This window comes from Schistocerca nitens, chromosome 4 (genome assembly GCF_023898315.1).
Source record: "Schistocerca nitens isolate TAMUIC-IGC-003100 chromosome 4, iqSchNite1.1, whole genome shotgun sequence".
NCBI classification, from domain to species: Eukaryota; Metazoa; Arthropoda; class Insecta; order Orthoptera; family Acrididae; genus Schistocerca; species Schistocerca nitens.
The window spans coordinates 433452025-433473215 of NC_064617.1; the positions used below are offsets into that span (position 1 = coordinate 433452025).

Here is a 21191-nt window from a genome sequence, read left to right on the forward strand (position 1 = left end):
CAGTGCATTTAACCTGTGGTCGCCGCACACTGGCGCTGGCAACAGTCCACATACGCAGAGGTGTGTTGGTGCATGGCAGAGGACGGTGCAGTGAGTTGAGTATACAGACGTTTTCAAACGTGCTAATGGTGACTGTGTGTTGAAAATGGCTGAAAGAACACATATTGATGACGTTATGAGGGGTAGAATACTAGGGTGACTGGAGGTTGGTCAAACACAGCAGGTCGTAGCACGGGCCCACCGTGTGCCACAAAGTGTAATCTCAAGATTATGGCAACGATTCAAGCAGACAGGAAACGTGTCCAGGCGCTACAGTATAGGACATCCACAGTGTACAGCACCACAAGAAGACCGATATCTCACCATCAGTACCCGCAGACGGCCACGGAGTACTGCAGGTAGCCTTACTAGGGACCATACTGCAGCCACTGGAACAGTTGTCTCCAGACACACAGTCTGCAGACGACTGAACATACACGGTTTATTCGCCTGGAGACCTGCAAGGTGTTCCACTGACCCCTGGTCAGAGGAGAGCCCGTAAAGCCTGGTGTCAAGAACACAGTATATGGTCTTTGGAACAGTGGTTCCAGGTTATGTTCACAAACGAGTCCAGGTATAGTCTGAACAGTAATACTAGCCGGGTTTTCATCTGGTGTGAACCAGGAATCAGATACCAACCACTTAATGTCCTTGAAAGGGACCTGTGTGTAGGTCGTGGTTTGATGGTGTGAGGTGGGATTATGATTGGTGCACGTAAACCCCTGTATGTCTTTGACAGAGGAACTGTAACAAGTCAGGCGTATCGGGACGTCATTTGGCATCAGTATGTCCACCTTTTCAGGGGTACAGTGGGACCCACCTTCCTCCTGTTAGATGATAATGCACAGCCCCACCGAGCTGCCATTGTGGAGGAGTACCTTGAAACAGAAGATGTCAGGCGAATGGAGTGGCCAGGAAGAGCTCCGACAGACACTGGTGCAAGAATGGAAGGCTATACCCCAGCAGCTGCTCGACCATCTGATCCAGAGTATGCCAACTCGTTGTGCAGCCTGCGTATGTGTGCATGGTGATCATATCGCATATTGATGTCGCGGTGCATGCGCAGGAAACAGCGGCGTTTTGTAGCACATGTGGTTCGGGACGGTTTTCTCAACTTATCACCAATACCGTGTACTTACAGATCTGTGTCGTGTGTGTTCCCTATGTGCCTACGCTATTAGCGCCCGTTTTCTGTAGTGCTACGTTGTGCCACATTCTGCAATTATCCTTAATTTATGAGCATGAGTATATATCTGATGGTTATAACTAGCCTTCGCTACTTGAGAGGACCACCATGAAAAATGCTTCCTTGTAGGACACTGAAAATTTGTGAGAACATTTGCAAGAACATGCAAAAGAGAGGTAGGGAATGAACCGTTGCCATGAGTGGCTGACATTTGTTTTTGGCATAAAATTTTTACGTCTAGGTTACAAATATTGTTCAATGTGCGATCATCGGCATCCACGAAAGCCTGGAGCTAAATCAGAGATATCTCTACAGCTGCCTGCAACATTTCAGTAGGGATGTTGGCTGCCCCCTGGCTTGCTATGCAAATCTTCAACATCTAGTGTCCTGTTGATGAACTCTGTGCTTAAGCTAACTCCACAGCCATATATCACATGGGTTCAGATCTGGTGATCCTAGTGGCCACTCGATTTGGAAAGATTCACCAATGATTTGGTTTTCTCCAAACGTGTGGCGGAGTAACTGAGTGACAGTATGACAATACAAGTTGGAGCTCCATCGCGCATCAAAACAGTTGAGTCCACAACACCTCTCTCCCACAGAGCAAGGATCACATGTTGGCGAAGCACATTTCAGTAATGTGTGCCGTCCACGTAGCGTGTCCTTGGCTCTTGATGTTGTGAACTACTTTATAAACAAGGTAAGGGGAGGTGGGCTACAGAGTGGTGCAGCAGCTGTCATCGTAGGAAAGCTGGACAGGAGCAGCAATGATTAGCGAACAAGCGCATATGGTAAACATAAATTTTAATTATCTCGTACCTTTCTCCAAGAATAAGAAGACGCTGACGAATGAACATACACCAGTAAAGTCCAGCTCATACAATGGCAACGAGAGCATTGTAGACCACGACTCTCTCATCTAACGCATGATCGATAACAAGGGTGGCGTCTCTTTGGCGACTAGGCTGCACCTCGTTTGGGGTGGTCCACATGGCTTCCTCGACCGTCCTACAATGCTGCGGCAGAGGGCGCTCGTGGTATGGAGCCGCTGGAAGCCTGGTTCAGTGGACTTGCTCCACTGGGCCCGCCGGATCCTGCACGACCGCTACCTGTGTCTGACACAAACTTTAGTTGCCGTTACCAACTGTAGGGGTCCGAGTTTTAAATGGTTCAAATGGCTCTAAGCACTGTGGGACTTTACTTCTGAGGTCATCAGTCTCTCTGACTTACAACTACTTATACCTAAGTAAACTAAGAACAGCACACACATCCATGCCCGAGACAGGAGTCGAAACTGCGACCGTAGCAGCAGCACTCTTCTGTACTGGAGCGCCTAGAACCACTCGGCCACAACGTCCGGCGGTCCGAGTTTTTCAAAGAGAAAGGGACCAGTCTTGAACTGTGTCTTGAAGGCACATTACCAAGTAACTCGTTCACTGTGCAAAGGCACATGACTGAGTAACTCGTTCACTGTACAGGGAACTTCATGAACGTTCGTTCATGACTATCCCCAAGACGTTCCCTGCCCCAGGCCGGCTTGAGTGGCCGAGTGGTTCTAGGCGCTATATTTCGGAACGGCGGGACCGCTACGGTCGCAGGTTCGAATCCTGCCTCGGGCATGGATGTATGTGATGTCCTCAGGTTACTTAGGTTCACGTAGTTCTAAGTTCTAGGGGACTGATGACCTCAGAAGTTAAGTCCCATAGTGCTCAGAGCCATTCGAACCATTTTTCACTGCGCCAGGGAGCGTAAAATGTGTTTCGTCAATCTATAAAATTTTCTTATACCATGTGTTGCAAACGTTGACCCTAGAAAAAATTTAAGAGCAAAGTCTGAACGAATTTCTACATCACCTGTCTAGTCCGCTTTCCAGCCTCTTGTTGACTGCCTGCAGCTGTAATGCCCACTGGTGTTTGTGTTTCAACGCTACGTCACCGTACCAGTACCGGCTTCCGACTCCAAATCATGACGGGAACACCTACTAACGACGTAAATCCTGCAGCGCAGTCTGAACATCGTTCCTATAACGTTAGGTATCCGTACGATAAATAGTTTTCCGCCTACACTGGCTAAAGTAGTGAAAGTTTAATGATTTTTGGGGAGTTCCATTATTGTACGGCACTTTTATGATTAAAAAACGGCTCTTAGTTCACAGGTAAATTTACATATTCTCTTACATGTTAAGAAGTTTAGTATTCGTTTATTAACAAAATTTTGAGTTATCATCTGAGATCTTAAGCATGCCGTTACCTTACAATGTTGCACAACAAAATTCTCTCCACTCTCTCCTGTCATTTAAAATACAGGCACACAGAGATGTTCTCAGCTACACGTCTGCCATAGAGGAACTTCGAGTTTCAAAAGATTTTATTCCTACAAAAGAGCCGTAAGTATGTTACGTTCTGAAGTCAGACAGAGTGGTAAAGCCATGAAGTTCGATGTGAATAACTACTAACTGCAATTAGAATATGCATTGAAATGTCTTATTTAACACCTTCCGTTAAACTAATAAATAAAACTTAATTTGTAATTTGACACTATATTTGAGGAAACTGAGCACGTCATCGGATTTGAAGTAATGCCTCTGGCTCAGTAGGAACTATCTAGATACCGAAGGTGAACCGGAACAATATGGTACCTTTCTTTAGCTGTTGATAAACTGAAGAATACTGTGGTATATAGTATCAAATGAATTTATCACACTAAATGAGAAGCAAATCTCATTTACTATCTCCTGGACTGTAAACTCCCTCAGGCAGCATTTGATACATTATTAGCGTTTAATACTTCGTTTTTAATAGGGAGGGAGGGAGGGGGTGCAACGTCAGATGTAAAACAGACTTTGTGGGGTGCACTTCAAGAAAGTGTTATGGCACCATTACTGCTGATATTAATAAAAGTGGTGGCAAATTAATCTAGATAGCTGCATGACGCTATTCACTGATTACGTATTCGATAAAGACATACTATCACGTAATCGTAACAAAATACAAAATGGCCTGCAAAGGATCGACGCTTCTGACAGGGATTGGTGACATTGAACACAATTTACAGCAGAAACTACACGGAAGAGCCGAATAAATTGGTATACCTGCCTGATATCGTGTAGGCCCGTCCGAGCACGGAGAAGCGGTGCAACAAGACGTGGCATGGACTCGACTCATGTCTGAAGTAGTGCTGGAGGGAACTGACACCGTAAAACCTGCACGGCTGTCCATAACTCAGTAAGAGTACGAGGGGGTGGAGATCTCTTCTGAACAGCACGTTGCAAGGCATCCCAGGTAGGCTCAATAATGTTCCTGTCTGGGGAGTTTGGTGGCCAGCGGAAGTGTTTATAGTCAGAAGAGTGTTTCTGGAGTAACTCTGCAGAAATTATGGAGTGTGGGGTTTCACATTGTCCTGTTGGAATTGCCCACGTCCGTCTTAATGCGCATTGGACATGAATGGATGCAGGTGATCAGACAGGATGCTTACGTACGTGTCACCTGTCAGAGTCATATCTAGACGTATCAGGAGTCCCATATCACTCCAACTGCATACGCTCCACACCATTACAGAGCCTCCACCAGCTTGAACAGCCTCCTGCTGATATGAAGCGTCCATGGGTTCATGTGGTTGTCTCCATATCCGTACACGTCCATCCGCTCGACACAATTTGAAACGAGACCCGTCCGACCAGGCAACATGTTTCCAGTCATCAACACGCCAATGTCGATGTTGATGGGCCCAGGCGAAGCGTAAAGATTTGTGTCGTGCAATCATCAAGAGTACACAAGCGGGCCTTCGGCTCCGAAAGCTCATATCGATGATGTTTCGTTGAATGGTTCGCACGCTGACACTTGTTAATGGTCAAGCATTGAAATCTGCAGCAATTTGTGGAAGGGTAGAATTTCTGTCACGTTGAAAGATTCTCTTCAGTCGTCGTTAGTCCTGTTCTTGCAGGATCTTTTTCCGGTAGCAGCGATGTTTTATCGGATTCCTGATATTCACGGTACACTCGTGAAACGGTCGTACGGGAAAATCCCCACTTCATCGCTGTCTCAGATATGCTGTGTCCCATAGCTCGTGCGCCGCCTATAACGCCATGTTTAATTTCACTTAAATCTTTATAACCTGCTATTGCAGATGCAGTAACTGATCTAACAACTGCGCCGGACACTTGTTGCATTACATAGGCGTGGCCAACCGCAAAGCTGTTTTCTGCCTGTTTGCATATCTCTGTATTTGTAAACGCATACCTATACCAGTTTCTTCGGCGCTTCAATGTAACTAGGTACATGTATCTAGAGGGATTAGAAATGAAACGGATACAAAAACTGCTTGTTGAGGAGACGGTCGACGGACTGATTCAGTCTAAGATTCCTGTGGTGTAAAACACCGACGAAATTAGTTACCTACAAAGCGTTCGTTCAACCGGTTGTTAACTATTTCCTGTGGGTTCTGGAAGCTTGCCTGGTAGGATAAATAAAGGAGAGGAAATCTAGAGACGATCAGCACGTTTAGTAATGGGTTCGTTCAGTAACTGCTGCTAAGGGAGTGTAAAAAGAAAATAATAATAGAAAAGACTATAACGCGTATCCCACTACATTCAAGTGTCAGTCTTTATGCAAAAAAATTGTCTGGCGGTCTCCATTGACTATTTGCAAAAGTAACTAACATGTAAGAAATGTGATATCCCCAGTATCGTCAGTGACACATAAATAATAATACACCGAGTGTACATGAACACATAGATTCATAAATAGGGACAGGTGTGTTACAATTTTGGAGAGCATTGAACCCCTTTGTTGACGAAACGCGGTGACAATAGATGGTCTTGTGTTTCAAAATGTTTGGTAGACCTAGCTTATCACACTGGTTCTGTGAGCAAAACTCAGGAAATTTAATTTTGACAACTAAAATGTCGGCATTGTCAGTAAGAAGTTATGTATATGCTTGGGTGGTGACTGTTCTGTTGGACATAAGTTTCTGTAAGAACGCAACAGCTCCTTGATGTTTCTTCAGTGTGGATGCACCACTATCGTACGAACTCGTAAGGGGAAGAATAATTTGCTAGTATGGGGTTAATGGACAGGAGAAGCCGCATTGCAGCGTGCGGTAAGATGGAAATTAACTTAGTTGGTGTCTGGATGGTCGAAGCAGTTAACGCAATTCATCATGAGAAGCTGTAAATTCAGGTTTGAGTCCCTGTCCAGCATAAATTTATAACTTCCGCCACTGCATTACCACAATGGCCCGTGCAGCTGGAAGTGACGAATTGCCATCTACCCCTTTCCACTCTTACCCAATTCTCTATTTCATTACTTGTAAGTATTGCTATAACACATGAAATTTTTTCTAGGAATGTACTACAAACTATTGTGCATACTCCGTGGCACATAGCGCTATATTCAACTTCTGATGAAAGCAGCCGATTTCCCATTACACGAGTCTTCACATAATAGCTGTGGCCAAATGGTCTTGCCAGGAGTTACCTACAAATTAATAAACGGTCACAATGCCCATATAGTACTAGGGACAGAAAGTTGGCTGAAACCAGACGTAAACAGTAATGAAATCCTAAACTCATATTGGAACGTATACCGCAGAGACAGGCTGGACAGTGAAGGGGGAGGCGTGTTTATAGCGATAAGAAATGCAATATTATGGAAGGAAATTGACGGAGACCCGAAATGTGAAATGATTTGGGTGAAGGTCACGGTTAAAGCAGGCTCAGACATGGTAATGGGATGTCTTTATAGGCCCCCTGGCTCAGCAGCTGTTGTTGCTGAGCACCTGAAGGATAATTTGGAAAATATTTCGAGTAGATTTCCCCACCATGTTATAGTTCTGGGTGGAGATTTTAATTTGCCGGATATAGACTGGGATATTCAAACGTTCATAACGGGTGGCAGGGACAAAGAATCCAGTGAAAATTTTTTAAGTGCTTTATCTGAAAACTAACTTGAGCAGTTAAACAGAGAACCGACTTGTGGCGATAACATATTAGACCTTCTGGTGACAAACAGATCCGAACTATTTGAAACAGTTAACGCAGAACAGGGAATCAGCGATCATAAAGCGGTTAGCGCATCGATGATTTCAGCCGTAAATAGAAATATTAAAAAAAGGTAGGAAGATTTTTCTGTTTAGCAAAAGTGACAAAAAGCAGATTTCAGAGTACCTGACGGCTCAACACAAAAGTTTTGTCTCAAGTACAGATAGTGTTGAGGATCAGTGGACAAAGTTCAAAACCATCGTACAATATGCGTTAGATGAGTATGTGCCAAGCAAGATCGTAAGAGATGGAAATGAGCCACCGTGGTACAACAACCGAGTTAGAAAACTGCTGCGGAAGCAAAGGGAACTTCACAGAAAACATAAACATAGCCAAAGCCTTGCAGACAAACAAAAATTACGCGAAGCGAAATGTAGTGTGAGGAGGGCTATGCGAGAGGCGTTCAATGAATTCGAAAGTAAAGTTTTATGTACTGACTTGGCAGAAAATCCTAAGAAATTCTGGTCTTACGTCAAAGCGGTAGGTGGATCAAATCAAAATTTCCAGACACTCTGTGACCAAAATGGTACTGAAACAGAGGATGCCGGCCGCGGTGGTCTAGCGGTTCTGGCGCTGCAGTCCGGAACCGCGGGACTGCTACGGTCGCAGGTTCGAATCCTGCCTCGGGCATGGGTGTGTCTGATGTCCTTAGGTTAGTTAGGTTTAAGTAGTTCTAAGTTCTAGGGGACTGATGACCTAAGATGTTGAGTCCCATAGTGCTCAGAGCCATTTGAACCATTTGAAACAGAGGATGACAGACTAAAGGCCGAAATACTAAATGTCTTTTTCCAAAGCTGTTTCACAGAGGAAGACTGCACTGTAGTTCCTTCTCTAAATTGTCGCACAGATGATAAAATGGTAGATATCGAAATAGACGACAGAGGGATAGAGAAACAATTAAAATCGCTCAAAAGAGGAAAGTCCGCTGGACCTAATGGGATACCAGTTCTATTTTACACAGAGTACGCGAAGGAACTTTCCCCCCTTCTTGCAGCGGTGTACCGTAGGTCTCTAGAAGAGCGTAGCGTTCGAAAGGATTGCGAAAGGGCACAGGTCATCCCCGTTTTCAAGAAGGGACGTCGAACAGATGTGCAGAACTATAGACGTATATCTCTAACGTCGATTAGTTGTAGAATTTTGGAACACGTATTATGTTCGAGTATAATGACTTTCCTGGAGACTAGAAATCTACTCTGTAGTAATCAGCATGGGTTTCGAAAAAGACGGTCGTGTGAAACCCAGCTCGCGCTATTCGTCCACGAGACTCAGAGGGCCATAGGCACGGGTTCACAGGTAGATGCCGTGTTTCTTGACTTCCGCAAGGCGTTCGATACAGTTCCCCACAGTTGTTTAATGAACAAAGTAAGAGCATATGGACTATCAGACCAATTGTGTGATTGGATTGAGGAGTTCCTAGATAACAGAACGCAGCATGTCATTCTCAATGGAGAGAAGTCTTCCGAAGTAAGAGTGATTTCAGGTGTGCCACAGGGGAGTGTCATGGGACCGCTGCTGTTCACAATATACATAAATGACCTGGTGGATGACATCGGAAGTTCACTGAGGCTTTTTGCAGATGATGCTGTGGTGTATCGAGAGGTTGTAACAATGGAAAATTGTACTGAAATGCAGGAGGATCTGCAGCGAATTGACGCATGGTGCAGGGAATGGAAATTGAATCTCAATGTAGACAAGTGTAATGTGCTGCGAATACATAGAAAGATAGATCCCTTATCATTTTCTACAAAATAGCAGGTCAGCAACTGGAAACAGTTAATTCCATAAATTATCTGGGAGTACGCATTAGGAGTGATTTAAAATGGAATGATCATATAAAGTTGATCGTCGGTAAAGCAGATGCCAGACTGAGATTCATTGGAAGAATCCTAAGGAAATGCAATCCGAAAACAAAGGAAGTAGGTTACAGTACGCTTGTTCGCCCACTGCTTGAATACTGCTCAGCAGTGTGGGATCCGTACCAGATAGGGTGGACCGAAGAGATAGAGAAGATCCAACAGAGAGCAGCGCGCTTCGTTACAGGATCATTTAGTAATCGCGAAAGCGTTACGGAGATGATAGATAAACTCCAGTGGAAGACTCTGCAGGAGAGACGCTCAGTAGCTCGGTACGGGCTTTTGTTAAAGTTTCGAGAACATACCTCCACCGAAGAGTCATGCAGTATATTGCTCCCCCCTACGTATATCTCGCGAAGAGACCATGAGGATAAAATCAGAGAGATTAGAGCCCACACAGAAGCATACAGACAATCCTTCTTTCCACGAACAATACGAGACTGGAATAGAAGGGAGAACCGATAGAGGTACTCAGGGTACCCTCCACCACACACCGTGAGGTGGCTTGCGGAGTATGGATGTAGATGTAGAATGTACTTCATCTGGAGAAACTACCAAATGCCGATATTAGTAGAATTGAGTGGCTTCTGGCGCATTTTCGATTCAAAGTGACACAAAATTCGTCATGCAAATTATATAATATGATATCAAATTAATTAAGTGATAAGTGAATTACCCCATTACCATCCCATTACGACGTCACGGATTTCTCCCAGGTGGCACGTGTTCCCTTCCGCCACCAACAAGCTGGAAATCCCTGCCCTGCAGCGCTCCTGTCGTAACCACCCCCCACTCCACACCCAAAAAAAAAAAATGGTGGGAAATACAAATTTTGTCGGTGAAGTTGGACCACTGGCTACCTCCACTAACCAAACTCCACCTTCACTCCTATGACATCAACCACCCCCACCCAACCCTGGAAACGGTGGGAAAAATCGCTTAAAATTTGCAGAAGCCGAGGGAGTGTGGAGTGTTATTTATTTAAACAATTTTCACGGATGGATTTCTTGTAGTTTATTTATTTCTAAAATCACAATACAACTCGGAATAGACGAGATCTACAGATGATGTTATCCTGCTGAAAAAAATTCACCGTATCATTTGAGACTATTACCAGGCACACTCAGACTTTACATAGAGTTCTCCCTTCACCTACAACTCGAAATAAATAAATAAATATCTCTGTAAATCTAAATAGGACGCTCATCAGTTTCCGAATGTTAGCAACTTGTTTGAAGGCATTGTCAGAGAGAAAGTTCCGAGTTCTAAAATTGCTGTGGCGTTCATTACTTTTCTGAAACTTTCAGTGGGCGTAGTTCATATTTGTTACTGGATTCAGGGGTGTAAAGGCACTTACTTTTTATTTTCCTTACTTTCCGAAGCACAGTGGTGTCTGAGCACAGACATGAAAATGAGGACAATTACATAACTGAAATTTCATGACATATTTCGAAACCAACAACAGATTAAGAAAGAAATAGAGCCACACGACAGCTCGGATATCTAAAAGATTCTCCGAGAATTCGAATCACAGTCTTACAGACGAGAAAAGTGACTGGAATATTCGAGAATGCAGTTGCTGGTATTGAGATGCTCTAAGGCCACATAGGCGGCTTGGGGCAGCGTCCCAACTGTGGAACCAGAGTAGGCTGGCCTTCCTGGGGTTGTCTCTGAACACTCGTACAAAGACGGCATCACGTGACTCTCTGATGTCATGGACCTTTCCGTAGATACGCTGTTCTGCCCCTGTCTTTTTCGAACCAGTGATGTCTACAGATAGACAAATTACGAAAATTTTGCAGCAGAACTTTTGGTACAGATCAAAAAACATACAGCAGTCTTATTTCACTGACAATTAATCTCTGCAAAAGTGGTGTAAAAAACATGAAATAAGGAAACTATTGCCGAGACACTTAGTCAATTACGCTGCTCTGCTAATGTCGAGAAAAGCTTCAGTTTTTCGCTGTGAAGCTGGTCTCCTACCAGACTCTCTCATCACAGACGATTGTACTATTATAACATATCGTTGTAGATAACCCATTTTGTATTCAGTACCATACAAAATTATCATTTCCGCATCCTGCATATAGCTGTCGACCATCAGATACTCATACATACACTGTGAAGCCACAGAGATCCCAAAAATATAGGCACATGCACCATATATCGTAGCGGCACAAGATATTCCCAGCGAGAGCGGTCGGTAATCCACCGTAGACAACAGTCACGAGGAAACTACCCCACACACGCTGGCGTGATGCACGATCAGAGCGCCCTCAGCCGAAAGCTGCCATTCTTCGAACAGGTTTACAAAGGCTGGGCTGGTCAGCCCCCCCCCCCCCCCCCCTGGCACAAAGGCGTCGCCAAACTGTGCTGTTTCCAGTCTGAAGTGATTGCTGCCGTGGTTACTCCCACGACTTGGAACCATGTCCAGATTATGGGGTTACAAAAACATTTACTCTGTCGATGAGAAATGCTTCGTCAATCGCGAAATAATTTACCGATGTCGAAACCGATATCAGCTGCAATATCCTATTTTACACGTGAAAAGACGACGTGTTGGTACCACTTTTATTCCAAAATCATCGAGTAGCATACGAAAATTTCCTGAATTTCATTCATTTTCGCATGGTTTTCTAGAATATCACACCTTTTACGTGACTGTTCTCGATATCACCCCATAGCAGTGTGCTATCGATCACTTTTACAGTGTAATTCCAAAGATGAATGGAAATTATACTTCTAGAAAGCCAAAATTTTAGCGAGGTCATTATGAGGGACGAGCCGCAAACCCCAAAGTAATTAGAAAGTTCTGGTAGTTCCACTCATATTTCTTAACGAATACCGATGTCAATCATATAACAGATTCCAGATCATCCTTATAACTTACCAAGAAAACTAAGATTCTGAGCCTCGTAATCGTAAGTATTTCTCATGTCTAGAGAAGCGGCAAATGTCTCTTCCACCTGTGTGACACCACCTCGATACAAACGTTTGACAATCTGTTCTCCAACCAAATACAGACGGGAGATCTGTAGAATGGCAGTACAAGCAGTCAACCGGTCAGTTTAAAAAATGGTTCAAATGGCTCTGAGCACTAGGGGACTTAACTTCCAAGGTCATCAGTCCCCTAGAACTTAGAACTACTTAAACCTAACTAACCTAAGGACATCTCACACACATCCATGCCCGAGGCAGGATTCGAACCTGCGACCGTAGCGGTCAGTTTACATGGATAGTAAATAACAGTCCAGCTCAAACACTCGGCATACTGAACTTCCTCAGGTTTCACATAATAATCAGAAAATACACACAACACACATGATTACGAAGGCTGCCCAAAACATACTGAGTATTAGTTCACTATTCACCATCCCAGTGGGTGACACTGTTAGGCCAACTGCATCCCCATTTTCCATCTCACCTGTTCGCAAGGCTCATCGGCAGTAGTCGGTAAATTTACGAAAATTGACGGAAAACACGTACAAACTGAGGGGAAATACCCCAAAATGTAGGGAAAATGAGGGAATACTTACATGTCCACGTGGTGCTGAATAATTCTTGTATATGGGAACGAGGATATGTCAGGGCAATTTCCAGCACTCCCCCTCCCAGATGTTGGACTTCGCTATGACATCTACCCTTCATTCCAACTGTAACCTGGCCTTGTTCCCTCCCCTCCCGAGGGCCACCCTTTTCCTCGCTCCTCCTTCTTCCCGAGCGGATTTTCCTCCTTTCCCCCTCTGAGTCCCTGCACCCTCTCCTGAACTGTGTCCTTCCACATCATTCCCTCCCCAGCTCTCTTCGACTTGCCCCTGACCGTCTCCCCCCCCCATACCCTCCCTCCATTTTCCCTTTCTCCCTCATCTCTGTGCCCCTTTCAGATCCTGTGTTTTGCTCATCATCATCAGTGTGCTACGTAAGTGTTGTGTTTGGTGCTGTTCTCCTTTGTGTCAAGAGCAGTGATTTTAATTGTGTGCTGGACTTGTACAGTGTTACTGTCAGTGATCGTTATGTGCTACGCCGTCTTTCAATACTTTTATGCTGCAGCCATACTTCACCTTGTGTTCTCTTAATTGTCCCAGTGTGAGGTTCTTTGTGCACAATAATTTTTTAGGGTTTTGGTCTCCATTTTACAGTCGCCCCCTTTTTGTCTGTTCTCCTCCATTATGTTCCCCCTTTTTATGTATTTGTCCGCCATATTTTCTCGTTTGTAATTTTAAATGTCTTCTGTTGTATCATTATTGTCTTTTGGCTGAAGAGGAGTGCATATGCTGCTGCCAGCCCACCCAGGGTGGGGGATTGAAGTACAATAAAGAAAAAAAAAAAAAAGAATATGAAGGCAAGAGGAAAAAGTTGACATGCAAGCACCAAGAACCAGCGAAGTACTCATATTTCGTAGACAACGATAAGGCATCTGCAGTAGTTTGTTTAACGTGGATGACCACCAAATGTAGAGTAATAAATTTATGTATGTTAGATCACAAGCCCAGGTGTGACCCTAAAGTTACCGGCAAAGAATTTGTAGATTTTTTATAGTGTCCTTAGCCTAAGAGCATTATATTATCAGCCTGGGGGCTGCAATATACAACTACAGAACATATCGCATATCTGCCCCTGTGCAAGATTGTTGAAGTGTTTTAAATTCTTCAAACAATAATTGCAATATGCTTCTCCATATCCTCTACCAAGCTCAACCATGCAGTGCCAGCTAACAAATACCTTACAGAACAGTGGCTGCATGGTTTTTTATAACATTCTGCTGTATGCCTACTGAGGCAATAGGAATACATACAGGTTGACTGCTGTCTTTGATGCTTTCCTGGAAAAGAGAACCATCTGCCTCTAAATTGATATGGATCTGCGGTAAAGGATGATAGGAAGTAGATGGAGTAGTCGATTGAGGGGGCTGTAAAGAGATATGATTTAACGGTAGACTGATGAATCATTACAGAGAGAGGGAGATGCTGCAGCAGGTCATTTATCAAACATTGGACTATTTCTTTCCTTAGTTCTCTCAGGGTGTATGAGCTGTGTGGTATAACCTGCGTGTGACTCACATACAATTACGCATTTGGGGATCACTTAGAGCGTTATCTACCTGCGGTCGTTAACAGCAAGCCTCTTCATACCACAGTCAGCAGGGGACTTCCAACACATATGTGTCGAATCATTGCCATCAAACCGATGGAGAAACTTTGCGGCACCCTCCGATGGACGAAAAAAGATGTATGCAAAGTCCTCCATTCCCCTAGACGTCTTGGACTTAAATGCAGTTTTCATTTTCATAACTGCAGTGATTCTGAATTAGTGGCAGGGGTTCGTGTGGTACTGGAATCCTTAGGTATACATTTGCTTGACAGATGGCGTGTGTGGAAGAGACTGCTCTCTTAAAGATATTAGAGCTGAATGACATGCAGTTTCACATGTCAGACACCGTTGATATGCTTCTGTCTATTTCCTCATAAAACATCGTTTTTTCATGCATTTTCTGTTGCTGACTCCTCAGCATGCAAGCATCTAGAGAGGTCGTGTGTAACTGAACAAGAGAGACGTGGAATGTAGAGCGTATAGTACCCTCTTGCAGTAGGACTAATGAGAGCATAGCGTAAACACCGAACCATAATCGGATGTGAACAGTGCCTGCTATATATCTCCGGAAAGTGGGTCGATGGCAAAGAATCTATGCTGTTTTTAGTGTAAAAGGGAGTAGTTTTATCAACTTAAAGTTTCTCACCCTAGTGAGTGGGACAGAAAACTTGCTGGGTAATGTATATCATCTGTTGGAAATATATTTCTTGCATTGGACTATTAACAGCATTTTATTCCACACATCTAATATAATGGAAACCACGCAGCTGTAACATAGTAGCATGCTTAAATGCAGAACCATGTTGGCTTACAGGTGTGTGTTTATGATATATGATCATTTTTCTCTTCTCAGAACCTTCTTCGTATGGAATTCAAACACTACAACAATTCTACAGAACTGGTAGCACGAGTGATTTACGTAAAATGATTCAAACTCCCTCGGTCTGGAGCTCCATTATGCATGAACGTAGGTCTAGTCTGCAATATTACCTCAACACTCTTAAATGTATCAGGCTCATATCTATTATACAGCAATAAGGTGTCCTAAACTCCTCAGCAAGCAAGCATCTAGAGAGGTCGTGTGTAACTGAATATGAGGGACGTGGAATGTAGAGCATATAGTACCCTCCTACTTCTGTTCGGTTCCAAAGTGAATGAGACTCATGCTGCAGGGAGGGTTATTAAGAACAAAGGAAGAGTTACGAGGTGCTTAGAGAGATGTAATCTATAATTCTGTTCAAAGACCTTAGTCAATAGGTTCAACAAAGGGATAACTCCACCCGAAATACACTCCTGGAAATTGAAATAAGAACACCGTGAATTCATTGTCCCAGGAAGGGCAAACTTTATTGACACATTCCTAGGGTCAGATACATCACATGATCACACTGACAGAACCACAGGCACATAGACACAGGCAACAGAGCATGCACAATGTCGGCACTAGTACAGTGTATATCCACCTTTCGCAGCAATGCAGGCTGCTATTCTCCCATGGAGACGATCGTAGAGATGCTGGATGTAGTGCTGTGGAACGGCTTGCCATGCCATTTCCACCTGGCGCCTCAGTTGGACCAGCGTTCGTGCTGGACGTGCATACCGCGTGAGACGACGCTTCATCCAGTCCCAAACATGCTCAATGGGGGACAGATCCGGAGATCTTGCTGGCCAGGGTAGTTGACTTACACCTTCTAGAGCACGTTGGGTGGCACGGGATACATGCGGACGTGCATTGTCCTGTTGGAACAGCAAGTTCCCTTGCCGGTCTAGGAATGGTAGAACGATGGGTTCGATGACGGTTTGGATGTACCATGCACTATTCAGTGTCCCCTCGACGATCACCAGTGGTGTACAGCCAGTGTAGGAGATCGCTCCCCACACCATGATGCCGGGTGTTGGCCCTGTGTGCCTCGGTCGTATGCAGTCCTGATTGTGGCGCTCACCTGCACGGCGCCAAACACGCATACGACCATCATTGGCACCAAGGCAGAAGCGACTCTCATCGCTGAAGACGACACGTCTCCATTCGTCCCTCCATTCACGCCTGTCGCGACACCACTGGAGGCGGGCTGCACGATGTTGGGGCGTGAGCGGAAGACGGCCTAACGGTGTGCGGGACCGTAGCCCAGCTTCATGGAGACGGTTGCGAATGGTCCTCGTCGATACCCCAGGAGCAACAGTGTCCCTAATTTGCTGGGAAGTGGCGGTGCGGTCCCCTACGGCACTGCGTAGGATCCTACGGTCTTGGCGTGCATCCGTGCGTCGCTGCGGTCCGGTCCCAGGTCGACGGGCACGTGCACCTTCCACCGACCACTGGCGACAACATCGATGTACTGTGGAGACCTCACGCCCCACGTGTTGAGCAATTCGGCGGTACGTCCACCCGGCCTCCCGCATGTCCACTATACGCCCTCGCTCAAAGTCCGTCAACTGCACATACGGTTCACGTCCACGCTGTCGCGGCATGCTACCAGTGTTAAAGACTGCGATGGAGCTCCGTATGCCACGGCAAACTGGCTGACACTGACGGCGGCGGTGCACAAATGCTGCGCAGCTAGCGCCATTCGACGTTCAACACCGCGGTTCCTGGTGTGTCCGCTGTGCCGTGCGTGTGATCATTGCTTGTACAGCCCTCTCGCAGTGTCCGGAGCAAGTATGGTGGGTCTGACACACCGGTGTCAATGTGTTCTTTTTTCCATTTCCAGGAGTGTAGAATGGAATACTACGAATGTTAGAATACTTTGTCACTCCTAGCCATATAAAGGAAGATGGCAAATCGTAATAAAATCTTACCGAATTTATGATGTGTTTCAGCTAGGGAATGTAGTCTTAGCACCTCCTATTTGCTGATGGCAGTGATAGGATAGAGGCTGCGCTACTCCATGTTGCATTGCTGTGAAATGTATTCAAGATGGCGGATATAACATGGTGGCAACGATGCTTCAAAATAACAGTGATGTCATGGCGGGAAATTCAAATTTTAGCTGGAAAGTTGGTCAATTAGACTATCTCCATTTACCTAAACTCCCCTCCCCTCCACCCTCCCCCTTCCCTCAACATCCTCTCCCCTTCCACACCCCTCCCCTCACTCTCCACTTCCCCTCCCATCCTCATCTGGCGGGAAAAAGAAACAGTTGGTGCTGGGCTGTCAGATATTGCATACATAAGTCTTTATTTGGCATGCATTGCTCCTCTCCCCTCCCTCCACCACCTGGAAACTGCTGGAAAAAGACTCAGCTATGCTGGACTACCACATAGGATAGATGTAATTACGGATTGTTTATTTAAACAATTTGAGTTGCCACAGGCAGTATATCCATCTGGTGTATACACCATGAGCTGTGGAGTCCAATGACCTAGTACACAACAGTAACACAAGAGGGCACTGTTGGCCCTCCCACCTCTTCTCCTGTGACATACTATGAGATGGTAGTCTGGGGAAAAATGATGGGAAAAGGGCTACTAAGTCTGTGTCTAGATGCTGGTCTGGGAAGATGGACACAATTGTGTACTGTATTTAATGGGTGAGATGTCTCTGCTGGAGAAGGAGGAGTTTAACTGGTTCATTAGTTGTAATCATGCACTTGAAGAGTGTGTCGATAGCAGTCACATTTTGGAGAAGACAAATACGCTTCATGAAATAATGAAGATGCAGCAGGATGGACCTAAGTTGCATGTCACAACTCATGCTAATAAATGCATGTGCTATAACTGTAGATCTTTCGATAAAAGTCCACTCAGTCTTCTGAGGCACAACAGGCAGGATGTTCATCCATTCCAGAGCAAGCATCCATCTGTACAATTGAGGAAATAATCATCTTGTGGTGCAGTTCTTCTTGTTGTCTCCGTGCTTGCTAAGAAAATGGGATGAGAAGTTCCGCCTTATGCAAGACACCTTTTTTCTTTTGTTTCACCCATACATGTTTCAGCACTTTTGTGCTATCATCAGTGGGTTCTATTTTTTATTTTTTAACTGTAAATTTGTTGGTAACATATTAACATTTTCGTCGTTTACAACATTATGTAAAAGTTGCATTTATAACTTAATTAGCGAAAAGTAGCATACCTTACATTATATTATTGTCCTCTTGTTTTGGTAGCTGTTATGCTACACAGGCTCATCACACAACAGAACTACTTCACATTCAACAACAGATTTTACTCTCAACAAGATGGACTACCCATGGGATCCCCAATCAGTGGCCTCCTAGCTGAAATTTTCCTCAACCAGATAGAAAAACAAATCTTTGACAAAATAGTAATACCAAAACAGTACAAAATAATATATTGGTACAGATACATAGATGACATAATTTGCTTAATAGATGAACCACTGTCCCGCATAAAAGAACTTCATTATAACATAAACTCCATCCACCCACAAATACAATTCACCATAGAAACACAAACAGATGAAAAACTTAATTTCTTAGATCTCACTATACACAAGAGAAACAACAAACATGAATTCACAATCTACAGAAAACCCACACTCACCAGCACAATTATTCATAACCAATCCAATCACCCCATAACCCACAAAGAAGCCAGCTTCAGATATTTACTTCACAGGCTGAACAAAATACCAATGAATAAGCATGACTACACACAAGAACTGAACACAATAAAACAAATTGCACAGGAGAATGGATATGATGCAAAGAGAGTAGACAAAATAAACAACAAAATACAAAAACAAACAGCACATAACCATGAAACACACACACATACAAACACAACTCATCACACAACGAATTGGCAGACAGTAAGTAACAAATGGCACATAATGACTTACAACAACAAAGTCACACACAGGGTGGGTAATATACCAAAGAAACAAGGACTCAACTTAGCATACAGAACCAACAACATAATACAGAGCCGACGTGGAAGAATTACCACCAACACTGACAAATACAGCCAGTCTGGCATCTACCAACTTACTTGCAACTGCTGTCAATCTGTATATGTGGGCCAAACATGCAGGACCTTCAGAACCAGATATAATGAACACCTCAGAGCACTGAAAAGCAATAGCACACACTCAACATTTGCAGACCACCTGGTAGCACACAACCACCACCCAACAAACATTGAAACTGACCTTCACATCCTAAAAACTAGCAGCAGCCTATACCAAAAATTAACTGTAGAAGAAAACTACCACATCCAAAACTCAATAGCCCAAGGAAAGAAAGTACTCAATGAATACACATCACTGTGCAACAAAACTCTCTTCGCCACAATAGAAGAACTATACAAGTAAAACACACACACACACACACACACACACAAATCCTCTCTCCTCTTTCTTTATTTCTTTCTTTCAGTCTCTCTCTCTCTCTCTCTCTCTCTCTCTCTCTCTCTCTCTCTCACACACACACACACACACACACTCACACACTCTGTCTCTGCCCCAGTACTCATCACACACAGGCAAACCCACATAAACCACACACAACTAACACCAAATACAATTCAAACTCGCGCGCCTCAGCCAGCAGAACACGCTACGAAACAAATGAACGCCACACAGCCACAACAACACGTAATGGCAGCGAAAACTCCACCTATGTTTTGAGTAATCGAAAAACTGCATTACCACACGAACACAGGCAAAGAAGTAAACCCATTTACTTCGCCAACAAAACAGGAAAACGTACCACAACTTCTAAACTGTAAGTTACAGAAAGAAAACGTGATACAGTCTTATTTCCGTTCGTAAATACATAACAAATAGAAAATAAATTACGTTTTGCTGTTTGCAGATGACATGTTGTATATTGTGTAGCATAACAGCTACCAAAACAAGAGGACAATGATATAATGTAAGGTATGTTACTTTTCGCTAATTAAGTTATAAATGCAACTTTTACATAATGTTGTAAACGACGAAAATGTTAATATGTTACCAACAAATTTACAGTTAAAAAATAAAAAATAGAACCCACTGATGATAGCACAAAAGTGCTGAAACATATATGGGTGAAACAAAAGAAAAAAGGTGTCTTGCATAAGGCGGAACTTCTCATCCCAAATTGAGGAAATGCTGATGATGAGCAGGGATAAATTTAATATGTGTATCCATAGCTTCCTACACAATGAGTGGAAAGAAAAGATAATGGACAAGCGTGGGGCGAATACTTTTCGATAAATAATGGCAATGCAGTGGGATGGCGTGAACATGCACTTCAGTACTCATGCAGACAGATGATTGTTCTGGAACTGCCTACCTTTTTTGAAATTGCCTAATACCCAACATCAACTTCGTCCTATTTCATAATGAACCACAGGTGTTCACCTTGAGTTTGGAGACCAGGTGGCCTAGTTCTCAACACCGCCACTAGACTGCGCTGTCGGCACTTCACCACTCCCTTCCCATGATATATTCTAAGACGCTGGTCCAGAAAAGAAGGGCAGGAACCAATAGGAATCCTGAATCTGGTCACATGATAGGCTTCAGCCTATAGGATGGCAGTATCTGGTGATGTGATAGGAGGGGGTGTAGGGCAGGCTCAATAGCTCCACGGCCTCAGTCAGCCGGCTGCAGCAGCAGCAGATGAAGAAGAAGGAGAAGAACTATGAAGTGTCAACAGCAGTCACGATCCAGCTCAGCCATGCAGAACAGGAAGAAATGCAAAAGTAAGTATCTCATATAATATCTTTATCTGCAGTTAGCAGACAAAGATTATTTAGGTGTCTTAGTCCATATGTAACACTTCCTCATCTTCGTTCTGCCGTGTCTGAACCTGCAGAAACTTAAGCCGCCATCTTGTTGAGATCTGCACCAACATCTGTACCTGTGGTTTCAACAACCCCCAGCATGTCTGCAACTGTAGCGACACATGGGATCCTTTGACGCACATTGCCAACTTGCTGGATCATGACATGGAGCTGTTATTGTCTGTCCCACTCATTGATTTCTGTGATGCAGATACACGGTCTGCTTCCTATGCATCAAATACTGCTGGTGGTCCTAAACAAC

At 44.2% G+C, this 21191-nt stretch overlaps 1 protein-coding gene across 1 annotated transcript in view; it reads left to right on the top strand.

The window, feature by feature from the left end:
- The window catches only part of LOC126252359 (cytochrome P450 4V2-like), a 95765-nt gene that overhangs the window by 11609 nt on the left and 62965 nt on the right, over positions 1-21191 (top strand). The window lies entirely within an intron of this gene.